General features: G+C 40.5%; 1 protein-coding gene across 3 annotated transcripts in view; it reads left to right on the forward strand.

Annotated features, from left to right (window-relative positions):
- STARD13 (StAR related lipid transfer domain containing 13) overlaps positions 1–25,503 on the forward strand; it is a 540,046-nt gene that overhangs the window by 13,149 nt on the left and 501,394 nt on the right. The window contains exons 2-3 of one of the 3 annotated variants that reach the window (XM_074387852.1): positions 594–717; positions 2,970–3,028. The exons of 1 other annotated variant lie outside the window; for it this stretch is intronic. The gene's annotated coding sequence lies outside the window, so the exon portion shown is untranslated. Of the gene's footprint in view, positions 1–593; positions 718–2,965; positions 3,029–25,503 lie in introns of all 3 variants that reach the window. One more of the 3 variants, XM_074387853.1, reaches the window with a different exon arrangement.

Genomic DNA, 25,503 nt, shown 5'->3' on the forward strand with positions numbered 1-25,503 from the left:
CTGACTTGTGTCAATTTTGACAAGAACAAGAAATGAAGCCAAGAGTGAAATGGAAATCTGTGAGATTTCTTCACGGTGAGAAAGAGCATTGTTTTCATCACCTGCAGCAAACTGTGAATGCATTAAAAGGAATTTTCACCAGGTCCAAAGGCTTACACCGTTCTGTAAGTTTTGAGAGAGAAAACCCTCAAGTGAATTGATGTGGAACCCCTGCTGCTGATGACGTATTCTGTTTTTCTGTGACACCAAAAACTCAACAGCAATTGTAAAAACAAATTGAGTGTGTCTGCTACTAAATCCTTCTTTAGCGTAGCGTTGTATGTGATAGTGTACCACAAACAGGAAACGGGAAGAGTGAAAAGTGCCTCCTCGAACAGGTTAACTGGTTGGAGTGCAAATGTGAAGTTGAGAAATGAGTGTCTCTTCAGCATCCCTGCATTTTCCCCCTCAGATCCTGAGTGGCAACGGGAAAGGATTAGTGGTTACTTGGATCTAGGAAAATCCTGTTTTATCTCTGTTGGGACTAAGACAAAGCAGAAATGAATACCCAGTCTTGTTTGTACAACCCAGCTTGCATTCCTTCCTCCCTGCAGAAGAAGCCTTTGGATGCTTCCCTTCCTGTTGAAAGTTGCCAGCCTCTCTTCAGAGTGGTGAGGGCAGAACTGGCCATTATGGAAAATGTCGGAGTAACGATGCCACAGCATCAGGTTCAGGCAAGTAAGACAGAAGCTGAACTCATTAAGAGGAGTTTAGGCTGGGCACGGTGGCTCATGCCTATAATCCCAGCACTTGGCGGGTGGATCACGAGGTCAAGAGATCGAGACCGTCTTGGTCAACATGGTGAAACCCCGTCTCTACTAAAAATACAAAAATTAGCCGGGCCTGGTGGCACAGCCTTTAGTCCCAGCTACTCAGGAGGCTGAGGCAGGAGAATTGCTTGAACCCAGGAGGCAGAGGTTGCAGTGAGCAAAGACGGCGCCATTGTACTCCAGCCTGGGTAGCAAGAGCGAAATCCGTCTTAAAACAAAAAAGGGGCGTTTGGAACCCAGGGCTTCTTGTTTTTCTGTTGGAGGAGCTCTTAACTCTGAGAGCATCCAAACTGGATCTGAGCGAGCCTTTCTGCCTTCTTCCCTCCTGCTCTGCTATCCACCTGACCAGTCAGTGCCTACTTTTTTTCTGACTGTCATAGAATACTTGGGCAATATGGAAAACAGTAAAACACAAGTAAAATTCCCTTATAGTCATACTCCCTTATTAGGTATCCTCTGTTAACATTGTATATGTCTTCGTAATTATTTTTCTACTATTTTAACATAATTGATCCTAAACTAAATGTAATTTGCACTACTCTTTATTAGCTAAATATATGACAAAGGCATTTCCTCATATTTTAAAAACAACCATAAACATTGTTTTTATTGATTGCATACTACTACTATTTCAACTTTTTCATGTACAAAATTAACAAACTATACCTTAGCAGCTAAACATTTCATTTTCTTACAGGACTTTTATTTTTCAAAATGCTATTATTTTTTGTCCATAAGGTATCTTAGATATTTTAAGGTATCTTTAAAACTTAGAACAGCTTTAAGATTTCTATCATTGAAAGAATGTAATTGGCCAGGCACTGTGGCTCATGCTTGTAATCTCAGCACTTTGGGAGGCCAAGGTAAGAGGATCTCTTGAGCTCAGGAGGTTGAGGCTGCAATGAGCCGTATTCTCAGCACTGTACACTGCACTCCAGCCTAGGTGACAGAATGAGACCCTATCTCCAAAAAACAAACAAAAAAAAAAAAAAAGGAAAGAAAAGAAAAAAAGTAATATTGTTTGATATTACAAAATTATTTTCCAGGAAGGTTGTATCAGTTCAAACTACTGTTAGCAGTGAATGGGTATAAATACCTCATTCTCACCAACACTGAATTTGATATGTTCTCAAGACATTGCTAAGATTATAGAGAAAACGGTCTCATTTTAACTTGCATTATTGTTTACTGCTATGGAAACAAATTTTTTGGTGGGGAGGGTATTCATTAGCTTTTTATATTTCCTCCTTGGGAAAAGTTTATGTCTCCTTACCCATTTGACCAATGGGGTTATGGCAGTTTTCAAATTAATGGGTGTCAGCTTTAAACATTATTTTTAACCTGGTGTGATCTTTTATCTCATGGCAACTGGAGAAGAGGTATAGAGTATGGTGTATTCCGTGCTTCCACAGATTTTTCTTTGTTGTTTGCAGTTTCATAAAGAGGGGGAGGCTTTTTTCAATAGAACTAGATTGGCTTGCGGCCCTGGCTTGAAAACGGTAGAACATGAAGTTAAAGGCAGGTGTTTGGTATGAGGAGCCTCACAGAAAATCAGAGGTAACTTGCACCTTGACCAGGCACACACTTCACCTGGATCTCCAAGGCTGTTTAGGAAAGGAGCGGCAACTATGCATTCCGGTGGTCTTTGCATTACAACATTTTCAAAACAAAGCAAATTTTTACTTCATTTTTATACATGCTGTAAAGTGTCTACATACAATCAAATATACATAAGTGTAACAACTCTAAAGTGATTGGGGAACCCAGATAGTTTGGGGGTGGGCAAGAAATAAATTAATGATGAGACATTTGTGAGCCTACATGTATATTAGAATATAATCATAATTTTTTTCTTGCCAGGAGATCATATTCCTATTCCTTCCCCTCCTCCCTTGCTTTCTCATGCATAGATACACACATAGGTACACTCCCCAGTTGATAGGGGTTGGCTCTGTGCCCCCACCCGAATCTCACCTTGAATTATAACAATCCCCACGTGTTAATAAGGGCAGAACCAGTGAAAGTAATTTAATCATGGGGGCGGGTTCCCCCACGCTGTTCTCGTGATAGTTTGTGAGTTCTCATGAGATCTGATGGCTTTATAAGTGGCTGGCCTTTACCCTACCGTGTGCATTCTCTCTCTTGCCGCCCTCTAGAGAGGAGCCTTCCGCCATGATTGTGAGTTTTCTGAGGCCTTCCCCAGCTACGTGGAACCCTGAGTGAGTTAAATCTCTTTTCTTTATAAATTACGCAGTATCGGGCAGTTTTTTGTTTGTTTGTTTGTTTGTTTTTTAGCAGCGTGAGAACAGACTCAAACACCGGTAGAGTCTCTACACACACTACGGTTTTCAGGACTCAGAAAATGTAGTATGTGTCAGATGTGGACTTGCCTTCTTACTTCTTTTTCCCTCGGCTGGTCTCATAAGTCTTGAGTTTCAGGTTAACCACCTGGGACTGTAAACTTCCGATGTCTGCTTCTGCTTCCAAAGGAGAACCACAGCTGAGAGGCAAGGCCTCATTATCTCTTGTCCCGTATCCCTGACGTTGCCGTTTACCCTTCAATTTAGGTCACTCCATATAACCAAGTTCAGACGCTGTCATGATAAGTGGCATTTGTTGATGACACTATGAGATCCTACTTTTTGAGTAACATTCCTGGAAGAAATCTAAGGAATAGTGTTGCCAGATATAATACAAGCCACCCAATTAAATGTGAATTTCAGATAAATAATATTTCAGTATAAGTATGTTCCAAATGTCACATGGAATCTATTTATAAAAAGTTACTTGTTTATCTGAAACTTAGCTTTATATATATGTCCTGTATTTTTCTTTGCTGTATTTGGCAACCCTACCAAGAAAGTGAAACTCGTTAGGAATCTAACAGCACAGGCTGGGCACAGTGGTTCATTTACACCTGTAATCTCAGCATGCTGGGAGACCAAAGCAGGAGGATCATTTGAGGCTAGGAGTTCAAGACCAGCCTGTGCAACATAGACTTTGTTTCTACAAAAATAAAAAATATACCCAGGCTGGGTGTGGTGGCTCATGCCTGTAATCCCAGCACTTTGGGAGGCTGAGACGGGTGGATCATGAGGTCAGGAGTTTGAGACCTGCCTGACCAACATGGTGAAACGCTATCTCTATTAAAGATTAAAAAATTAGCTGAGTGTGGTGTCATGCACCTGTAATCCTGGCTACTTGGGAGGCTGAGGCAGGAGAATCGCTTGAACCTGGGAGGTGGAAGTTGCAGTGCGCCAAGGTCCTGCCACTGCACTCCAGCCTGGGTGACAGAGCAGACAGAGCAAGACTCCATCTCAAAAAAAAAAAAAAAAAAAAAAAAGGAATGTATCCGACATGGTGGCTCCCACCTCTATTTCCAGCTACTCAGGAAGATGACTTGAGCCCAGGAGTTCAAGTCTGCAATGAGCTATAATTGTATCACTTCACTCCAGCCTGGGCAAAAGAGCAAGATCCTGTCTCTTGAAAAACAAACAAACCCACAGTGCAAATCAAATAGTTACTCCCTCCCTGACAGTACAGAGAGAACCACCACCAGATGTTACTATCAAAGGAATTGGCTGTATTTCACCAATGGTCTACACCTGATCAGTACCAGCAAGGGCAGGCCAAAGGCAAATAAGTCAGAAAAAAAAAAACGTAGCATTTGGGAACTTTCCTACTGATGTGGAATTATTATAGAGAGGTTTTAGCAATTGGAGAAATGTTAACATTTAGAGAAGTTCTGACAAATAGAAATACCTTTCTAAATAGTGAGAAACTATGCGAACTAACACAGATAATGGCACTATTTTAGAAAAACAATCTTGCTTACTGTTACTGACATAACAAAACATGAATTCAGCTAAGAAAACCCACACAAGTACAAATCAGTTAATATGAAAACCATGGTTCTGCTTGGGCTGGATTATTGTTGGGAAGGGCCTCATGAGCAGAGAGTAGCTGGTCTGGCCACACCTGCCTACCTGGCCTCTTCTCCCCTCCCTCAGTGTTCCTCTGAGGACCTCTCAACTTTTCAGACTCTCTATTCAAATATGGCATTGTCATCTCTGGAACTTAATAAAGATTGTTATCAAAGAATAACATGTGAAACCATATCAGGTATGATTTAAGCCCGTGAGTAATCAAAACTTAAATCCTTGATTTTGGTTGTAGACATAGTTTCCTAGCTTGTAGCATAAATGGCATAGTTGGGAAGTAAGGGAGAGACAGTCTGGCTTAGTTAGCTCAGCATGTCATTTTCTTAAGAGAAAAAACAGCTGCAACTGATGCCTGAAAGATTTTAAAACAGTTTTCCCCCAAAATGTGAGCCTACTGACTTCATTTAGCGTGAGTTTTCCCCACGCACCAAGCAAGAAAGCAAGCAGGGAATTCTGTAACAGACACCAGCTGGGTGTCTTCCAATTCAATTCAGTTCTGGTGCTATTCACCTGGAGACAGTGTTAGGTCCCATAGGTTCAGGGCTCAGTCCCACAACTGCTCCTACTTCCAAGGCCAATCAAAAGCCCCAGGTTGGCTGGGTGTGTTGGCTCGCGCCTGTAATCTCAGCACTTTGGGAGGCTGAGGCACGTGTAACACAAGGTCAGGAGATGGAGACCATACTGGCCATCATGGTGAAACCCTGTCTCTACTAAAAATACAAAAATTAGCCGGGCGTGGTGGTGTGGGCCTGTAGTCCCAGTTACTCAGGAGGCTGAGGCAGGAGAATCACTTGAACCCAGGAAGAGGAGGTTGCAGTGAGCTGAGATCATGCCATTGCACTCCAGCCTGGGTGACAGAGTGAGACTCCATCTCAAAAAACAACCACCACCACCACCACCACCACCCAGGTTGTGGCCCGTGCTTCTGACCAGTAGGCTATAAATTGGAGTTCCCATACTCACCTTTTCGTGTTACGTTAATTTGCTGCAGTGGATCACAGAACTCGGGGAAGCACATTGACCCATTACAAAAGGATGCAGATGAACAGATGCATAGGGATATGAGGAAAGGGGCAAAGAGCTTTCATGTGCTCCCTGGGCTTGCCAGCCTCCAGGAACCTCCACTCGTTCAGCTGTCAGGAAGCTCTCCAAACCCTGTCCTCTGTGCGTGTTTTTTTATGACAGCTTCGTTATATAGGCATGATTGATTAAATCACCGCCCATTGGTGATCAATTTAACCTTTAGCACCTCTCCCCTTCCCAGAGATTGGGGAGTAGAAGTGAAAGTCCCAACCTTCTCTAATCATGCCTTGGTCTTTCTGGTGACCAGCCCCCATCCCGAAACTACCGAGGAGCTGCTAGTGATGGTCTTAGCATATTAAAAGTAGTCTTAGCTACTAAGACTATTAGCCTTGGTCTTAGGGTCTCTTTGAAGATTCTAAGAATTTTAGGAGTTGTTTCCAGGAAAGGGGGACAAAGACCAAATAATATATTTTTCAATATCACAGTCTCTGGTATCTTCAGCTGGTGAAGGATCATTGGGATGAAAAGTGAATGGTATATTGAGAAAAAGATACTCCAAGCTAATAGTCAGAAACTGTCCCTAAATTGAAAAGTGATTTAACTTTTTAAAATTTGGATTTCTTATTTACTAGAAGAGGAAAATACTAACTAATCTATCAGAGGGGTGTTGATATTATAGACACTAAAACACTTTGCAAAGTTAGAAGCACCATATAAAACAATCATTTGTACACACCTATGTTCATGGCAGCATTATTTGCAATAGCAAAAATATGGAAGCAACTCAAGTGTCTATCGATGGGTGAATGTGTTATATACATAAAATGGAATGCTCTTCAGCCTTCAAGAGTAAGAAAATTCTGATAAATGCTACAACATGGATGAACCTCGAGGATGTTATGCTAAGTGAAATAAAGCAGACACAATAGGACCAAAACTGTAGGATTCTACTTAAGCCAGGTACCTAGAGTCATCCAGTTCAGAGAGACAGGAAGTAGTATGGTGGTTACTAGGGACTGGAGGAAGGGGAATGGGGAAGTATTACTTAATGGGTACAGTTTGGGATCATGGAAGCATTTGGTGATGGCTGATGGTGATGGTAGTACAATAACACAAATGTACTTAATGCCTCTAAAGTGTGCACTTAAAAATTGTTACAATAGTGTATTTTATATAATGTATATTTTGCCACAGTCAAAAAATACACTAGACACCATAAAATAGAAAATCTACTTTATAGAAAAATACCCATAATCATCAGAAGTAATAGATTTACTACTGTTAAGTAGTAGTATGAATGGGTAGGTTGAATAAAGCCTTCACATTGATTGGGCTTATGTAGAAGAGTGAGCGCAACTGCTCACTGACTTATAAAGTGAGGAGGCAAGATGGCCTTTGGACAGTTACATCTAAACATTTCAAAGGATTTTAATGACTCTAAAGGAATTTATATACCTTTAAATTCCTTTGGGAGGCCAAGGCGGGCAGATCATGAGGTCAAGAGATCGATACCATCCTGGCCAACATGGTGAAACCCCGTTTCTACTAAAATACAAAAATTAGCTGGGTGTGGTGGCGCATGCCTGTAGTCCCAACTACTCGGGAGGCTGAGGCAGGAGAATTGCTTGAACCCAGGAGGTGGAGGTTGCAGTGAGCCGAGATTGCGCCACTGCACTCCAGTCTGGCTTCTGGTGACAGAGCAAGACTCTGTCTCTATACAAAAAAAAGAAGAAGAAAAAAAGTTCATACCCTAGGGAATATGAGTTTCCATAGGAATCTAAATTATTCTGAGGACTTATGTGTTACACATCCATAACAAGATTATCCTGGCATGTCAGAAAACCCGGGAATGTTCCCAACTTCCATTCCTGGTTTACGATTCTCTGGCAAGTTAGGTCACTCTGGCCCATGCCCCTGCTAAAGCTGCCATTATTGTCTACATGACCAATGAGGAATGAAAGCTAGACCAAGTTTAACCAACTTGATTGGGAGAAACTCATAATATATATTTTTATGGGAAGTGTCCAGATTTTTAATTTTTAAAAATATTTGTAAGGCAAACAAAATCTGTGAACCAGAAGCTTACCTGAATATATTAAACATTGTAAAAAGCTTTCAAGACCTTTAAATATTTCTTAGATTGATCTTCTCTTTCTTTCATTCTCCTTTCATTCCTTCTTTTTCCCTCCTGTCTACCCCTTTTCCCTTCCTTCCATCCATAATTATTTCTTGAGCAGTTACTATGTTCAATGACTAGTTCTAGCACTGGGTATAGAGCAGAGAAAATAAGACTATATCAAATTGGAGCTTAGATTCTGTTGAGGTAGGAGGGAAGACAGGTAATAATAAATTTAAAAAATCATTGCAATACATAGTGATAACTGCTATGGAGAAAAATTAAGCCAGAAAGTGAGATAAGGAGTGGGGAAGATGTTGCCCACTTAAGGAGAAAGGTGGGGAGGAGAGCAGGTGCAAAGGTGTGTGGCTAATGTGGCCAGGGTGGTGGCATTGTTAACTTGCTTAAATTCTTTGCCACTAAGAACCTCTGCTTCTAATCTGTTTTCCATTTTCAAAAATATTCTTGCAAATTTCTCTGAGCTCAGCTGTGGTATTTCCCTGAGGATTTCAAACCTGGCACTACAGTAGCAATTCTGGAAACCAATTTCAGAACTTCCTTCTGGCTGTTACTATCCTGTGCTCATATAAAAATTTGCCAGTAATTTGCATTGTGAATTCATTCATTTATGCATTTATTAGATATCTACTATGTTCCAGTTACTATATAGTATTCTTGGCAGTCAAAGATGGAAACAACACAGCCTCTGTTTTCCAAAGGGCTTACGTCTAGTACTAAGGGACAGAAATTATCATAAATAGGTAAAATAAAGTGTCTCCAGTTCAATAAAAACATACAAATGGAATTAAATGAGGGAGTGATCACTCGTAGCTGAAGAGATTAGGACTGGAATGGGCTGGGAGGGGAGAGACTAAAACTGAGAATGCATTAATTTGACAGTATCACTGTGATTCACAAAGTCACCATTTATTATGGACTTGCCTGTCATTACATTTTGATTATCGTGTATTGGCCTCCTGGATTGATGTATTGGAGCTGGTCATAGAAAAATACCATTAATTCTTGCCAATAATTGTATTTGTTCTCTGAAGAAACGATTTATTGTCTCAGCTCTCATTTCAGTTGCATAATAGCCAGAATTTTAGTCCATTCGATTCAGAAGAAAAGTTTATTGTTGTTTATGCCCATCCACAAAGAATAACATTTAGATTAGTGTTAACCTCTCACTGATAATTACTTCTGAATTTAGAAAGACATTAGGGATTAGGTCTGCTCATCCCATTAAAGTCAATTGAAAGAAGGATTCTTAGCTTGTATTTCTGAAGTATTCAGATTTGTGAAATGCCATGCAGTTATTTTGTGTACCTAGTTCTTAGCACTCCTCCAGGGGTGAGGGACAGGACAAGCAGACTCTAAAGACTTGAAAGAGAGAAATGAGTCATGCCATGAGGTGCGGCTTGTTAAGGGCCACAGGGCCAGGCAGTGGAGAGACAAGACAAGAAGCAGCAAAGTCTGAGGCTGGCATATTCTTTCTATCAAAGCCTCCTTCCATTCAGTCCTGTACAGAAGACCCAGTAGGGTACAAAAATCAGATAGAAGTATTTCCAAGACTTTCCGTGTCTGACTGACTAACCAAGGTAAAATCATGAATTAGCCTAACAGCCTCTGAACCATGGCAGAAGAGTTCACAGAAATGTACCTGTTTTACTTTTCAATAGATTATATTTTAGTACTCTTTATCTTACTTTATTTGAATTTTTGAGATGCGATTCACAGTCTGTAAAACTCACTTTTAAAGTATACAATTTAGTAGTTTCAGTATATTCTCAACAGTGCTAAATCGCCACCGCTAACAAATTCCAGAGGATTTTCATTATCCCCAAGAAGATGCCAGCCCCAACAGCAATCGGCCCCCATTCTCCTCTTCCCCAGGCCCTGGTAACCACTCATCTACTGTCTCTATAGATTTGCCTATTTTGCACATTTCATGTAAATGAAATTATACAGTATGTACCCTTTTGTGTCTGGCTTCTTCACATAGTGTATTTTCAAGTTTCATCCATGCAGTAGCATGTATCAGTACTTTTTTTTTTTTTTTTTTTTTGTGATGGAGTTTTGCTCCTGTTGCCCGTGCTGGAGTGCAATGGCATGATCTTGGTTTACTGCAACCACCGCCTCCTGGGTTCAAGCAATTCTCCTGCCTCAGCCTCCCAAGTAGCTGGGACTACAGGGGCCTGCCACCAAGCCTGGCTAATTTTGTATTTTCAGTAGAGATGAGGTTTCTCCATGTTGGTTAGGCTGGTCTTGATCTCCCAACCTCAGGTGATCCACCCACCTTGGCCTCCCATAGTGTTGGGATTACAGGCGTGAGCCATCACGCCTGGCCAGTACTTTATTTTTTATGGTTGAATAATACTGTTGTTCTATTTTCTTTATCAATTCCTCAGATGATAGGCATTTGGGTTGTTTACTCTTTGAGCCATTATAAACATGCATATACATCTTTTCATTTGTCTTGTATACGTACTTAAGGGTGGAATTGTTGGGTCATATGGTAACTACGTTTAACTTTTTGAAGAAGCCAAACTTTCTCCAAAGTGGCAGAACGATTCTGTATTCTTACTAGCAACCTATGAGGATTCAGTTTCTCATGCTCACCAACGCTTGTTGTTGTCATCGGTCTTTTTTATGATAACCATTCTAATTGCTGTGAAGTGGTATCTCATTGTGGTTTTGATTTGCATTTCCCTAATGATTAATGCTGCTGGAAATCTTTTCATATGTGGGTTGGCTATTTGTATATGTTATTTAGAGAGATGTCTATTTAAATCATTTGCCCAGATTAATGCTGCTGGAAATCTTTTCATATGTGGGTTGGCTATTTGTATATGTTATTTAGAGAGATTTCTATTTAAATCATTTGCCCATTTTTAAAATTGAGTTACTTATCCCTTTATTGTAGAGTTGTGAGAGTTCTTTATATATTCTGGATGTTAATCCCTTCTCACATAAGTGATTTACAAATATTTTCCTTAATTTTGTGGTTTATCTTTTCACTTTCTTAATAGTGTCCTCTACAGCACAAAATTTTTAATATTTATAAAGTCCAATGGACCTATTTTCTGTTTTGCTGTTTGTGCTTTTCGTGTCCTATCTAAGAAACTAGTACCTAATTGGCCACAAAAATTTATTCCTCTATGTTTTCCTTTAAGAGGGTTATAATCTTATCTCTTACATTTGGATGTTTGGTCCATTTCAAGTTAGTGTTTGTATATGATATAAAGTAGTTTCCCAACTCCATTCTTTTGCAAATGGATATTCAGTTGTCTCAGCATATTCTTTACCCTGTTGAATGGCTTTGGCATCCTTGTCAAAAATCAATTTACCATAGAGGTATGGGTTTATTTTTGGATTCTGAGTCCTATTCCATTAGTCTATATGTCTGTCCTTACATCACTACCACACTGCTTTGATTACTGCAACTTTATAATAAGTTTGGGAATAGGGAAGTTGGAGTCTTGTAACTTTGTTCTTCTTCCTCAAGAGTGTTTTGGCTATTCTGTATCACTTGAATTTCCCTGTGAATTTTAGGATCTGTCTCTCAATTTCTGCAAAGCACACACCTTGGAATTTGACAGAGATTACACTGAATCTTTTTATCAATTTGAGGAGTATTGCTATATTAACAATATTAAGTTGTCTAGTCCAAGAGGCATGAGACATCCCTGCATTTATATACATCTTCATCTCTTTCAGTGATGTTTTATAGTTTCTTCACTGTGCAAGTCTTGCACTATTTTTGTTAAATTTGTCCTAAGAAGACATATACCTTATTGTATATTATGGTCATTTTTAATGTATCAAAAATTAAAAATATATGTAGTATCATTAAGAAATAGATACCACTACTTACTAGATACCAGATTTTTGACCAACACCTTGTCTCGTTGAATCTACTCTGCAACTTTTGGAAGTTGCTATTACTGTTCCCAATCTACAGTTAAAAAAACCAGAGCTCAAAGAAGTTAGGGAATTTGCCCAAGATTTTTTCTCCTAAGTAGTTTATTGAAATTAGAACCAGTTATAACTGACTCAGTGTATGTCATTAATGAAAATATCTTTGTGCTCCATTAAATTGGCTTTGAAGACAATAATAGCTTGGGAATTCATGTGTTTTTATATCCTATGGAATTATGCAGCCGTTAAGAGTTTTGCTTTTTGTACCCATATAAGGAATAGATTGTGAATAAAATGTATGGGGAAAAATTATAGAATAATTTTTGATGATTATTGTTTAGACATCTAGATTGTGATTTATTAAAGTCTGTATGTGACTTTATTACAGGTGCAATCATCAAATTGTGGATTAAATTCATCTTCACCAAAATTTGAACTTGATACTAAGTCAAACTTGACATTAAGTTAAATTATCAAAATTACTGCCTCTCACTTCTATTTTGAATGAACCTAATTGTGCTGAGCTGAAGCTGAGAAGGGAAAATATCTGTACAAACATCATGATCAAAAATTCCCAAATTCTGAGGCATTGTGGTCAGTTCAGTTCAAGAAAGATTTATGAAGGCTGTGGGTCTGGTTTTTGATTGTTCAGAACAGGTATTTGATGGATTGAAATGACAAGCATTTTATTATAGATCATAATTTTGTGGGTCAGGAATTGAGGTGGAGATCAACTGGGCAGTTCTTCTGTTCAACGTGGCACTGCTCAACATGACACTATTCTGCTCAACATGACACTGTCATTCATTGAGGTCACTTGTTGATATTCACCAGACAGCTGATCTGGGCTGAAGGGTCCAGGGTGGCTTCATTCACATGCCTGATGCCTTGATGGGGAGAGAGGAAGGTGAGCTCAGCTAGGCCCATTCTCATTTCCTCTCTACTTACTGTCACCAGCAGTGTAGGATTTCTTGCAGAGTGGTTTAGACTCCTAGAGAAGGGGTAAAAGGTAGGCTTAAAACAAGCATAATTCCAACTTACTCTATCAGGCACAGTAGTCACAGTCTGGCTAATATTCATAAAGAATAGAACTGGAGTTCATCTCCAGATGAGAGTAACACCAAGGAATTTATAGCTATTGTTAACCCCATAGAAATCATGTGCCAGACATTATATTAGGCTTTAGGGAAACAGATTAAAAAGACACTTTCCCCTTAAACACCTCAAAGTTTAATGAGCTGTTAGAATGATCAAATCATATAATTTATTGTCCAAACCAGATACTTTTAAGAATGAAAAAGGGTGTAAATAATTATTATGCATGGATTAGAGGCATGAAATGGGACTATCCCATGCAACCTGGAATGATGATGATGTTAGTTTTTGAACACATTGAAGCTTAATACTTCAAAAATGGTAAAGGGCTTAGATTGTTTTTCTTTGATGTCTTACAACTCTTGTAGGGCATAAATTTTCATTTTTCATCAAAGTGTGTTGGGGAGTGATTTGAGACAACTGAGATACCTCTGGATATCAAAAGTAGTTAGTTTTTTAAAATCACAATTTTTTATTAAGAACAGATCTCAGATCTAAAATATTATGTTTCTTGTTACATTCCTTTTTAAAACACAGTAAGAAAGTTGCTCAGTAAAGCTTTGTGATAAGAGCTAATATTTGTAGGCATGAACAAGTTGAGAATTACCCTTCATATTATCTACCTTATCTTAGTCCATGAGTGTTGCAATAACAAACCACACAAAACTGAGTAATTCAGAAACAATGGAAATTTATCCTTCATAGTTCTGGAGGCCTGGAATTCCTAGATCAAGGTGCCAGCAAGATCGGTGTCTGGTGAGGGCTACTCTGCTTTTAAGATGGCCTTCCCCCAGAAGGGATTGACACTGTGTCCTCACATGGTGAAAAGGCAGAAAGGGGGCTCTGGAATTCACGCTAAGCTTTTTATAAGGGCACTTACTGCATTCCTGAGGGCAGAGCTCTCTCGGCATAATCACCTTCCAGTAGCACCACTTCATCTCTTTGGGAGTTAAGTTCCAACATATGAATTTTGGAGGGGGACACACATTCAAATCATAGCACACACCCCTTCATATGTGGCATTGCTCCTGTTTTATCCCTGCAGGACCAGTTACTGAATTTGACTTACACAAGTTCTTCTTTAAAGTTTAAGAATTCAACTCTGAGAGCTCTCTAAGTTTAAGGGCCAAAAGTTAGTGACTTTATTTTTATTTATTTATATTTTTTGAGACGGAGTTTCGCTCTTGTTACCCAGGCTGGAGTGCAATGGCACGATATCGGCTCACCGCAACCTCCGCCTCCTGGGTTCAGGCAATTCTCCTGCCTCAGCCTCCTGAGTAGCTGGGATTACAGGCACGTGCCACCATGCCCAGCTAATTTTTTGTATTTTTAGTAGAGACAGGGTTTCACCATGTTGATCAGGTTGGTCTCGATCTCTCGACCTTGTGATCCACCCGCCTCGGCCTCCCAAAGTGCTGGGATTACAGGCTTGAGCCACCGCGCCCGGCAGTTTGTGACTTTAAAAGGTAATGTTTTAAAAACTGGAGTCAGGTCACATTCAGGAGTGGGACCAAATAAAAAGGTGACTGTCATTCTTCATCCCCAATCAGAAGCAGCTGAGGCTCCAGTTTGTTTGGTGTGAGTGTCTGGATTTGGTGCTCAGGTGGCTGAGAGTAATTCCCAAGAGCCAGGAATAAAGGGAATGTGAAATTTCCCTGCCAAATGTTTAGAAAGAATGACAGATACTGAGAATAAAATTTCGGACAAACTATATTTCACAATGACTATTAATTTTAATTTTTTATTAATTGAGGTGGTTTTGGTTTTATTTTTATTGCTTCCAGCTGTCTTTAAAGTCAGAGTCACTCATGGCAATGGAATGCACTGGCTTCTATTTGCCTGAGATAAAGATTCTGTTACCTCTTTACCGTAACTACCAAGGTCAATTTTGTTTTTTATTCCAAAGTTAAATTACCAAGCCTTCATCTCTATTTTAAAGTGTTTTGACATCAAGTGTTCTGAGGAAAGGTAATGGATGGAGATAGTAGTTAAACTAATATTCTGAACCTATCATGTGACAGGCTCTGGCTTAGGGCAGGAGATATTACAATGAAAAAATGCTGACAGGATCCCTTTATGATGTTTATATTCTGGTGTAGCCAGAGAAATGACAAACAAGTAAATTATAAACACTAAAAATGTATTGTATTAAGTGTCTCTAATGAAATACACAAGATGCTATCATGGAAAGTAACTCGGGAAGGTGGAAGGTGGAAGCTGATTAAGACTACCAGAGTATACCTCTCAGAGATTATATTTGAGCTTAGACCTGAAAGATGAGAAGCAGAAAGAGCAGAAAGCCAAGAAAAGTCAAGAGAGGTAGGTGGATTCAGACTGAACAAACAACTATGAAGGGCCTTTTACCTAGCAGTAAATATGTAATAAGGGTGTGCTAGCTAACCTGGGCCAAACCCCCGAAACAATCAAAGTACAATAACTACAATTTTGTTAATTATCTGGACTATAGAGTATCAGGATTCTAGATAATTTGTTCAGATTAGGTCCAAGTCTCATTTTAAGTGCATCATAAAAACTATTGCTAAGAGAATACAAACTCCTTGCTAACTTGCTATGATTTGGGGCAAGTCGCTTCTCTAAGTTTTAATTTTTTTAATTATAAGTTAAGAAGATTGAACCAGATGTTCTTTGATGTTTCGAAAGCCCCAGGGAGCTCCTTACTACACGAAGAAGGAAACTGAGGCCTAGGCAAGGAGGAAAATTAAGGAACTAGCATTGACGTAGAAACTACTACATGGGAATTCTTTCCGTGTCATGCTACATTTCATCCTTCGCGTATTCTGGACTAAATAGCAGTATTCCAGTATTCCTAACACGAAAAACAGTAAAGTAACTTACCCAGTCTGCATAGCTGGTAAGTGGCAGAGCTAAGATTTGACCCCAGACCTGCTGAAACTACTGTACTAGAATCCAAGGTAGCAGGTAAGAGCTTGGGCCGCAGAGTCTGAGAGACATGGATTCAAAGCCTGCCTCTGTTCATCCAGCTTGTGAGCTGTGGCAAGTCAGTTAATTTCTCTTGAGACTCAGTTTCCACACTGGAAAATAGAGATCATATTATCTACCTCTTACCTTCTTCAGTTACTTTCCATAATTTCATCTTCTGTATGTTGTTAGAGACATTTAATATAATATGTATAATATGCCTTTTTTGTGTTTATAATGTACTTGTTTGTTGTATAGGCTTGTCAAGAGGCTGTTGCAAAGATTAAAATAAAACTTAGCTTATGAGTTTACTTTTATTTCATTTCTCCAAGGATGCACAGCAGATGGAAACAGATCTTAAGTCTCCTATATCCTAAAACAGAGCACTTGTCATTGCCCCATAGGAGATGAGACTATATTAAAAATGAGTGTATTCATTCACCGAATACCTGATTATTTAATTGTATATTATTTGATTGTATATTTATTATATATTCCTATTCCTACACTGCAATGTAAATATTGAGGAATGAAAACAATAAAGAGAAACATTAGCTTATTTTCCACATATGTCAGAAAAAGCTTTTAGAGCCTATTCTGCCAAACACTAAGGTGGAATTCAATGGACCAAAACCTTTGCTAGATCTGTTCCACCTACTGTGTTTTGAATACATAATCATATCATGAACAGGGATTCAACAGCCTAGACATGCCAAACTCTTTGCTCAATGTCCTTCAAGATAGTTTCCAACTAATGAGACTGTCGCTGTATGGTATTTTTTGAAAAATAGTGTTTGAGTATTGGAACAATTTGATCAATTTATGAAGCCAAACTACATGATTCAGTTTAAATATTTTATTCGAGATAGGGAAGAGGCATGGAGGGGAGGGGCTGCTGAATGACCTCTGTTGGCCTGAACTACTAGGCTGTCATCCAGGACGGTGTACAACTGGGGGAAAGGCACAGTGGAAGCTGTTTCTTTACCCTAAATATTAAATATATGCTTTTTCTACAATGAAGTAAATTATAGAAATGACTACTGTGATTGAGAAATGTTTTGGGAGATAAGTTTTTTTTGAGTCTCATGAGACGTGGATGTAAAGGAAAACATATTTTGAATTTCTGTGTGATTCCACCTTTCTTCCAAGGAGATCAAATTCTTTCATATGCCATCACACCCTTCTAAGGCAGCTACAAGCAGGGCCCTTTTAAACTGCAGACATCAACGTTAAGGAGGAACTCGTCCAACATTAGTAAAATGCAGATACATTTTAAGTTAATTTATGGCACTGGTGGAAAACTTTCTTTAAAAAACTTTTTTTTTTGAGACAGAGTTTTGCTCTTATTGCCCAGGCTGGAGTACAATGATGTGATCTCGGCTCACTGCAACCTCTGCCTCCTGGGTTCAAGTGATTCCCCTGCCTCAGCCTCCCAAGGTGCTGGGATTACAGGTGTGAGCCACCGTACCAGGCCAGAATTTTTTATTTATATTTTAGGTGGGGTGCATACTCCTCTTTGTAATTTTTAGGTACAATAGGAGAACATACTGTGTATGAAGTAATTTCTTTTTATCATTAATTTTTGTGCCAATGAATTTTTAAATTTCTCACAAAATGTTACTTTCAAAAAGATTTTATTTAAAAGCTAACAAATAAAATATTGTATTTGTGATACCTTTCGCTTTTTCATGGAACTTGCACAAAACATTTATTTGAATTTTTGCAAGAATGTAATATCTTAACACTCACCTCTCACCCTTTGGCCAGAATTTCTGAATAGTTACAGTTGACCTAAATTTTATTTTTAAAAAGCCAAACTTATGTGTTTGACTTTTTTAAAAGCTGAAAAATGATGGCTTTGATGTCTCTGTCTCATCCCTATGGCAAAGCAAAATCCTTTGTGTGACATCACAAATTAGCCAGTAAAAGTTTTATCCTCAGAGACATGATGCCTGACTTTTCCTATTGCTGAGGTCTGCTAGAGCCTACATAAGTGTTGAGCAGCCACAGCCATGATGTGTGGGAATTTGCAGAACTTTCTAGAGTCCTTGGATTGCTTTACACTGAACCCACCAGTGCTTAGTGTCCCCCCCCACCCCACCACTTTCCTGTGTATAACCTGAGGTAGAATGTTCTTCCCTTTTAGGGGACCACTGATAGAAAGGTGCAAACAAACAGAAAGAGGAACAGGGTATTTATTTTACCACGTTGCATTTTAAGATCTGATATGAATACCACGGAGATTATTTTCCTTGGTCAAAAAGGAAAATGAGTTGGGTAAGGACTAGCTATAGTCCAGTGTAGTCATTTAATGAAAAAGAGCAGGACCTATTTGGCAGTCAAAAGCATGCACGTGGGCCATGCTCTCTGAGTGTGTGCAGTCATCATAGGTTTTACTCTTGGAATTGGACTTAACCAGATTAACTGATTTTGCATTTGCTTTGGTAAGCTTTTTGTCCACGTTAAAAACATTACCATCTCTGTGACAACAGCCTGTGTCCCTTATTAATCAGATGTGTTTTCTGGGTAATATTCTGCAGCCAAAATGTCACAGAATTCTCAATTAGTAGCAATAGTTGGCAGAAGGGAAAGAAAAGGGGAAATTCCCTTGGTGTTGCTGCTGCTTATACATGCAAATAAGATCCATCCTAAGTGATATCCTGGCTTAAGGAGAAGTTGACCCCCACAGGCATTCCTGTGGGCAAGGTTTTGCACAAATCAAACAGCCACAAGAACAAGTTCTGCCACCCTACTCTAAAGCCACTTACTTTTTTTTCTTTTGAGACTGAGTCTTGCTCTGTCGCCAGGCTGAAGTGCAGTGGCGCAATCTCAGCTCAGTGCAACCTCTGCCTCCTGGGTTCAAGGGATTCTTCCACCTCAGCCTCCCATGTAGCTGGGACCACAGGCGTGTGCCACCATGCCCAGCTAATTTTTGGTTTTTTAGTAGAGAAGGGGTTTCACCATGTTGGCCAGGATGGTCTCGACCTCTTGACCTTGTGATCCATCCACCTCAGCCTCCCAATGTGCTAGGATTACAGGCATGAGCCACCACGCCTGGCCACTTCTGTCTTTAAGAGATGGAACTGAAGGCCAACCTTGCTGTTCACATGGCTGAACAATAATTATTTTTAATGATAATAAGTTCCTAACACAATAATCCCCTTAGGCTTTGGCTTCCCAGATTCCTCCCTGGGTTGGTTTTGTGAATGTGCTGCCCTCCTTCCTACTCCATAGCTAAAAGAGCACTTGCTAACAATGAGGAAAGTGGTATATCCTTGAGTCCATGATCTGTTTCTGTGTAACAGAACACTCCATACTTTTGTGGCTTGAACACACTGTTATACTCACTAACAATTCTGTGGGCAAGCACTTTGGGCTGAGCTCAGCTAGGTGAATCCACCTATAGACACATCATCTGGTAACTTGGCCATCTGTGAACTGTCTAAGATGGCCTCACTGCTGACAGCTGGTGCTGGCTGTCAGTGAAGTCTTTCTCTCCCTGTGGTCTCCAGTCCTCAAGAAGGCTAAGCAAGGCCTTTGTACATGGAGGTCTCAGGGCCTGCAGGAGGACCGAAATGAACGCTGCAAGATATTTGGGTAGAGGCTTGTAGATCATCCACCCTCACTTCTGCAACATCATATCCTGATCAGTCTAAGTCATGATGCCAGCAGAGTCAAGGGGAAGGGAAAGAGACTTCCCTCTTAGTGGGAGGAAAAGCAGGATCACATTGCAAGGGACTATTGCATCCGTCTTTGCAAGCAATCTACCACAAAGAAGTACTACCAAAGTATTTGTAAAAAAGCCATGGCAAGACTCTGCCCAGAAAGAAAATTTCCATGTGTTTACTATTTCTGATGTGAAGGTTTTATTTTCTAATGATGCAGATGCATATCTGCATGCGTATTGTTATACTGGAGTCATCTCAACATTTGAGTGCCATTATTCCTAGAAAAGCCCATGTTTAAGCTGCTGTGCACAGCTTAGAGAATATTGTACATTGTTTGAAATTATTGGATGCTTAATTCTTCAGGCAGTTTTACAGAGAGCATTGGTATGTTAAAGTGCCCTTTTGGTCAGTAAATATTCTTTCTTTCATTTCTTTCTTTTTTGAGATGGAGTTTCACTCTTGTTGCCCAGGCTGAAGTGCAATGGCACAATCTTGGCTCACTACAACCTCTGCTTCCTGGGGTCAAGCAATTCTGCCTCAGTTTCCTGAGTAGCTGAGATAGCAGGTGCATACCTTCATGCCTGGCTAATTTTTTTTTTTTTTATTATTAGTAGAGATGGCATTTCACCATCTTGGCCAGGCTGGTCTCGAGCTCCTGAGCTCAGGTTATCACTCGTCTCGGCCTCCCAAAGTTCTGGGATTACAGGCATGAGCCACTGTGCCCGGCCCCTTCTTGCTTTCATTTCTATGGAAGATTTTTCTTAAGAACAGCTCTGGCACCTGGATAGAGAGGTCCCTAGAGTTCTAGCTGCTTCTATAGATGTATGTGTGGCAGAGAATAGCCGTCCCAGGGGAGGGAGTGGAGCATTTCAGGAGGCTGCTCATTGGTTTAATTATGCTTTTTCTGGAACAGACTCACCTACAAGTAGTTGCTAGTGGGTTTTTGTTTTGTTTTGTTTAGTCAACTATAGGCTTAGAGTGGAAGAACAGCTGGGAGTGGAAAGCTGTCTGCTGTCAGCTCTAGGAAATGACTTCTCTCCCTCTTTCATGTCCCCATGACACCTCTTGAACTCTCTCTGTCTCTCATCATATCTCTGTTTCGTTCTGTATCTTCTCTGCCAAGAAGCTCTTCCTAAACATCTGCTATCTCTGTATGTGTATGAGTGTTGTGTGTCTCTGTGTGCATGGTGCAAAGTACCCAACTCATTTTCCTGGCATTTGGAGATCGGGCACCGTTCACATCCCACGCCCAAAGTCCAGGGCTCTTCCTTTTGTAAGTAGCTTTTGCTTACTTGGACTAACTTTGTAATAATTATCTGAACGGACTATTAGTTTCTCCATGTTACAGATGAAGAAGTTAGGCTAGAAAGACATTAATGTTGTCTCAAGCTACACACCCAAGAAATGGCCAGACAAGGCCTGAACCCAGTCCTGTGGGCCTCTGGAGCTCACGCTTTAAAACCTCTCCAATTCTCTGGCGCTGCCTTGTTTTGCACGTGAGTGGTCTATTTTTGTCTTTAAAGTTTCCCAACTGTGCAGGTTCAGCTCCTATCTTTCTGTAAAAGGTTGCCAATTGGGAATTTCCCTGTTGTTTCATAATTTTAGTTAAATCTGCAATACTGAAGCTACCAAGCAGCAGGAAGAATCCTCAATTTTTTTAAAAGAAGAACCCGGAGGAGCAGCCAGATGTCTTCTACCTCCAGCCCTTGCTAAGAGGTGTCCAAACTGGAGTTTTGAACCTTATCCCATCTCCCCATCCAGCCTCTCTCAGCAGATGTCTAGAATCTCCTGGGGGAAGCAGGGAGGGCATGGAGAGTTCATGGATGCAAGAGAGTAGTCTGAATTAGGAAAGTTGTTGAGGAAGTGTAAGAAAGTGTGCAGCGTGAGCTGCTCTCCAGCACTCATACCAGGTGAGCGAGGCACCCAGGGGAAGTGAGGATGCCCACCCCCTGGCAGACTGGCACTCCCTCCCCAGCTGGAAATCTGCTGACCTGTAAAGCCAAACTGAACCGGGTGTGCAGCAGGAGAGTTCCTGAGAAAGAACTTTCTCTAAAACTAATTTCCTTTATTGTATCTCATGAACAGACTGATCTCAAGTCTCTATTTCTCAATTCACATTCCCAAGATAGTCTGGTTGACTCAGCCCTGACTTTATTCTGGGGCACACTGTGAGTCTCCAGCCAGCTGCTGGCTTGGCTGCCAGTGCCACGTGCCCACCCCTAGTCCAGTTGGCTGTGGCTGGGACAGGGTCAAGTGGAACCAAGGACAAGGCCTGAAGGTCATTCCTTTTGAAGGTGTGGTGGGCAGGAAGCTTCCCTTATGGAGGCAAAACAGTTAAATACGCAGCGTTCTTTCGGGTGTCAGGGACTGCTGAAGATTTCTGCAGGATGAACCAGAGAAGACAGTCAAGCTTTTCGTAAAAGTCCTCCTCCATCTCTCTCTCTCTCTCTCTCTCTCTCTCTCTCTCTCTGTGTGTGTGTGTGTGTGTGTGTGTGTGTGTGTGTGTGTGTGCACTATGTAAAGTACCCAACTCATTTCACTGGTATTCAAGAGACTCTCAAGGTACAGCAATACATTTGGTGTTATACATGCATACACATCTGTGAGAAAGCTGTAGGGCTCCTTTCCTGAGCAGCTGGAAGCAGTGATACATCTCTTCCAGGCCTTCAGTCAGGGTAATTGCTTAATAAATATTTACTGTGTGATAACTCTGTCCTTGTGTGTGAGTTCACCCTGACCTCTTGCTTCAGTCCAAACCTGGCTTCCTTGATCTCAGCTTTATTTGTTCTGAAGCAAGTAGGGAGGTTTTCTTTTCTATTTTTTTTTTTAAGGTATGTTTGTTTGTTCCCAGAGATCCTCTGCAGTATCTGGGCATCTCACAGCCCCCACTGTCATCCGGCCTTTGAGGAAACACAGGGCGGTAGACAGAGCAGGAGACACTGGAGTCAGCCGAATCCCACCTGTGCCACTTACTGGCTGTATGACTCAGGGCAAGTTATTTAAGGCCTCTTGGATGTTTGAGATCAGGATACTGAAGTCCAGAAAATGGAGCAGCTGGATCTTGTAAGCTTCAGCTGATTAACTTGTAAACAGGGCTCCTGGGAGTCACCCTGTGGAATGTTTGTAGGCTTCAAGGAGAGACAAGTTTCTGCAGGAGGTCTGGAGCACAGGAAGTGCATGATCTTTTTGAGTGACCTGACCTGCAGCTGTGCCCTCTTGCTGCCACAGACTCGCTCTCCCTGGCCAGAAATATTCCCCAGGCCCACCGACTTTCGCTCAAATTCTCTCGATCATGGAACTTCCCAATTGTCTTTCTTAAATTGGATGCTGAATGCAGCCTTCTCTCTGGATTGCTAATCACGCCTCTCTCACTTAAGCATTTGTTAAATCCAGGTGTTTGTTTTTTGAGCTCTAACTTATTGACATTCCCTCCCTCCCAAGCTTTACCTGCTAGACTGTTATCCTTCTCTCCTAGGTGAACGTCAGAAAAGAGTGTCTTGATCACCCTCATCTTCATTAATTTAGTCATTCATCCAGCTACCCTCTTGCCAGTACTCTGTATCAATACAAAGTTTTTTTTCAGTAGGGTGATGGGAAAGAAAAGAAGGGAAGGCACAAAGATGAAAAAGACAAATTACTATTTTCAAATAGCCTAGAGTCTAGAATGAGCACCCACATTGGTAGATAAAAGTTGTCTATCATTGTTATGCAATAGTTGTAACTTAAAATTAACACTCAGAGTCAGTATTTCTTTTTCCTTTTTACATTAGCATGACAAAAATATCACAATCCTGTCCATTTCTGTTCCAGTAGTTTGTCTGGGACAGGGCAGACCAAACTTTTGCTATCACAAATTACATGATCCAGCTGCTCGATTTTTCTGGAATTCAGTTTCCTGATCTCGAGCAAATGAGAATAATAATCAGTATCTCACAGGCTTCTTCTGAAAATTAAATGAGAGAAAACAGCCATCCAGCATGGTTCTAGGAGTACAGTAGACACTCAGTAAAGTATGGGCTTGTTGGGGCTCAGAAAGCAATACTCTGAAATGAAGACCCTCAGATGTAGTCTTGGAGGCAAAACTTTTTCTCTGACCTTCTTCAGACCTCCTGTCTCTCAATCCCATTCTTTCCTAAAGCTAGCCATAGAAACTGGAATCACTCTTCCCCAAGGTGGGTCATAGAAACCAGAACCCTTATTCCCAAAGCTAGCCATTAAACCTAAAATATGACTCTGAAGTTCCTTCTATCTTTCTGTGTAAAAACTGGCCATAAACAAGTTATCTGGGCTGTGTGTGGTGGCTCACACTTACAATCTCAGCACTCTTTGAGAGGCAAAGGTGGGAGGATCATTTGAGCTCAGGAGTTTGAAAGCAGCGTGGGCAACACAATGAGACCCTGTCTCTGTTTAAGAAAAAGAAAAGAAAAAAAATGATCTGACTTCCCTTGTTTGACTTAGGCCATAAGAACCCTATTCTAGAGAGCGCCCTTCCTCATCCTCAGAAGGAAGGAATGCTGTTCATAGAGGCCAAGCAGGCTCTAGACACATAGGACTTGCTGGGTTTCCCTACTCAGTCTATCAGCATTAGTCCATACCTTTTGTGTCCAATCCTAATTCTACGCAGCTGTGCACACATTATTGAACCTAAGTGTAAAAATGAATAATTCCCCCTGTGTCTTTGGGTCTTCATTCTGAGGTCTCTCATGTATACACATTAAATAAATATACATGCCTTTTCTCCTATTCATGTGCCTCATTTCAGTTATTTGGAACCTCAGGGAGGCCAAGAGATCTCTCCCTGTTTTCCATATATTAGAAAACGAGGAAAGAAGAAAAACAATTCGTATTTTCCATCTACTGTCAGTGTTTTTCTCCCCCTTCACTCCTGGATCTGAGATTGGGATAAGTCCCAACCAGGAGACTCTCATGTATTCACTTCCTCCTGGTGCCCTAAGAGCTTTCTTCAAATCACATTTCTGAATAGGAACATTTACAAATTCCTTTAGAAGGTCTCCTCTCACCCATTGCCCTACCCAATGCCAAGAGAAAAACCTATTGACAAGTACAATTTAACAAATTTTCATTGGGCAAAGAATGATTCATGAATCAGGTAGTCCCCCCACCCATCGGCTAGAGTAGATTCCGAGAGACTCACTGTGGCCATGTGGTTGGAAAGGATTTATGAACAGAAAAAGGAAAGTGATATACAGAAAATCCAAGTGAGGTACAGAACAGCTGGATTGCTTACAGTTTGGCTTTTGCCTTACTTGAATGTAATTTGAACAGCTGGCCACCTTTGGCCAAAAGTTGGCGATTGTCACAGGAGCAAGTGACGGTCTGTTTACACATCCAGTTAGGTTACAGTTCACTATGTACAGAGAAACCATTAATCTGAATTTAAAATATGTAAGGAGGCAGCTTTGGGCTAAATATAATTTAACACCAGAGAGACTAGACCATTTCCTTCTGAGACATTGATCACCACTTGCGGAGGTCTGTCCTGCAGACCTTGACTTAGCAGTGGATAAATAAATACACTCAAACACACAGAGTATGGTGATCAAGTGGGCTAGGGAGGTCATCAGCTGCTCTCAGAGGGCAATTGCAGCTACTTGACCCCTACTAGATGTTCTTCTTTGCATTTATCCAGTATAGATTTAATAACAGAGGTTTTAAGTCAACATGCTTATAGATTAACACGGTTAAAAGAGTGGTTTTATGAATGATAAAAGTTTTTGGTTCTGGGGCCTAGAACAAACACCATTAACAGGTAATCTTTTTTTGACCTCCCCCTGAGAGGACCATCTGGCACAACGTTTACATGAGTAATCAGAGTGGAGACAAAGGAATGTGGGGTAAACAGACTTAACTGGGGAAGCTTATATTATCTTTCATCTTCACCTTATGACCTAATGCTCTAAGGTTCAGCCTTTTAATGAAAACCTTTTGGCCTTCTAAAAGGTTTGAAACTATAATCTTTACAATGTTACCTA

This window comes from Saimiri boliviensis, chromosome 16 (genome assembly GCF_048565385.1).
Source record: "Saimiri boliviensis isolate mSaiBol1 chromosome 16, mSaiBol1.pri, whole genome shotgun sequence".
Taxonomy (NCBI): domain Eukaryota; kingdom Metazoa; phylum Chordata; class Mammalia; order Primates; family Cebidae; genus Saimiri; species Saimiri boliviensis.